This window comes from Corapipo altera, unplaced genomic scaffold, assembly GCF_003945725.1.
Source record: "Corapipo altera isolate COAL_440 unplaced genomic scaffold, ASM394572v1 68, whole genome shotgun sequence".
Classification (NCBI taxonomy): domain Eukaryota; kingdom Metazoa; phylum Chordata; class Aves; order Passeriformes; family Pipridae; genus Corapipo; species Corapipo altera.
This window is the reverse complement of record NW_020884919.1, coordinates 2,194,999-2,197,174: the sequence shown is the minus strand read 5'-3', so window position 1 is coordinate 2,197,174 and position 2,176 is coordinate 2,194,999.

The following is a 2,176-nucleotide window of genomic DNA, read 5'->3' as shown; positions in this document are numbered from 1 at the left end:
CAGGAATTTTTCCTGATTTCCTGTCCCAAAGTTCTTGGGCAATGAGCAGTTGTAACCCATGAAAACTCCCCAAAGCTGGTCCCATATCAGTGGGTTTCTGAGAGTTGTGTTACTCCTGGAACATCCTGGGCCTTTCATATCCCACTTTTTGCTTGGATAAACATATTTGTTTCAGGCATTAAGTTCATATAAAACTGCACTGGGAGTGATTTTAATATATTTAAATATCAACCAAGTGTTTCTACTCTTGATATTTTTTTAAATCAAGTGTTTCTGCTCTTGGTATTTTATCATTAAAAATCTATATATGATTTTAAAGAAAGGGGGTTTATTCTGTTTACCCTGATGTCAGCACTAAAGTATTTCTCAGCTTTTTGGGTGTTGAATCAAGCCCTAAATCCGGAATTTTTCCTGAGTTCTGACTTCCCAAAGGTCTCAGGTTCTAACCAGGACAAGCTCCCCCAAGCTGCTCCTCAGGCAGCTCCTTAATCAGCTGGGCTGTGGATTCCTGCTGGGTCACCTTCCTCCAGCTTTTCCTGGGCTCGTGGGTTTTCCTGGCTTTTTCCTGGCTTTTCTCCCGTGCTGCTTTCCCTAAAAACTTCCCAGTTCTGGCTCAGGTTTAATCATCTTTTGTAACTCCAACCCTCCTCTGATGTAAGAGTTCTCCTCAGGCACGTGGTGAGGAGGAGCTCAGGAGCGCAGCCCTGCAACTAAAACATTGCCAGCAAATTAAAAGAGAATATTCTTCATTTTCATTTCTATTTCTAGCAAGTTACATGCCAGGAAAGTATTCCTGTAGGTGGGAGCTGCATTGTTTTTCTTGAATAATAATTATCAGAGCAATAGCAGTTGTTTTGTCAGAGAAGGAATAACATGAACTTTGTAGAACCTGCTGTTGCAATTTTATTTTTTTTTATATATTACGTTCATTTTTAATGTAAAAACAAAAAAGTGTTAATATTCAGCTTTTGCTAATTATTGCAGATAACTGTAATACTTGGTGTGGAATTTATTTGTGGTGTCTGAATGTTTCTGAGCTATTAGAGGGAAAATGAGGTGCTTTTTACTTCTGATAGGCAGTAGTCAAACAGATACGTAATATAGGAAAATATTGATGATAATGGTGGTGAATGTCAATTTATTAATCCCTGATGGTGAACCTTGAACTGAGGATATTTCAAGGAATCTCCAGTTGTTGTCTTGAGAGAAAGCTCTTTATAGAGACTTATTTAAAGTCCTGATATGGGCCTGGAGTTGGTTGTCGTGTTCTAAAGGTCTTCCCGGGCGGGTGAGATTTCAGGATTAGGATCTAGGAATCTGTGTGTCCATCAAAAATTGGCAAATAATTACTCCTTTTTTTTTTTTTTTTAGTCTCTGCCTTAATCCCACCCAGTGTAATCCGTAATTATTCCATGCCCAGTTTGCAAGGACTCTCCCCTTGTTTACTTTTGCCTTGTTGTGCCCCGGCAGAAATTCCCGACAACTTTCTGACTCCCTGGTTGCTCAGAGAAGAATTGTTTGGTGCCCGGCTTGGTGGCCTGACACAGATAAACATCAAACTGCAGTTACTGGGGGGAAATATTGTGATTTTTGTGCCCAGGATGGGGAGGGAGTTCCCCGGAGCTGCAAGGTGCAGCCTGTGGATAACCCTTCCTGCCGCTTCCCGTGGCTTTCAGGGTTAGGGAACGAGGGGTTTTGGTCTCTCTGGGGGGGGAAAGGGCTCTAACTGAAAGTGCTGGAGGGGCCTCCAGGGCTGGGAGTAGGAAGGAAACCGGTGGTGAGACGTTAGGAAGAGGCAGAGTTGGGGGAGAGGGTTGGTGGATGGGAGAGGAGCAGGGTGGGGGGATGGGAACGGGAGAGAGGCAAAGCGGGAGTTTGGGGAAGAGTTGAAGGCTGGGCTGGTGTGGAGGTGCTCAGGGCTTTAATGGAAACTGGGGGGATTTGGGGAGCAAGGGCCATTTGGGTGTGTAAAGTATTTGCTGGGATGGAAGGGAGGAGGTCACAGAAACATAGAATGGTTTGGGTTGGAAGGGACCTTAAAGATCATCCAGTTCCACCCCCTGCCATGGGCAGGGACACCTTCCACCAGCCCAGGTTGCTCCAAACCCCGTCCAACCTGGCCTTGGACACTTCCAGGGATCCAGGGGCAGCCACAGCTTCTCTGGGCAACTTGTGC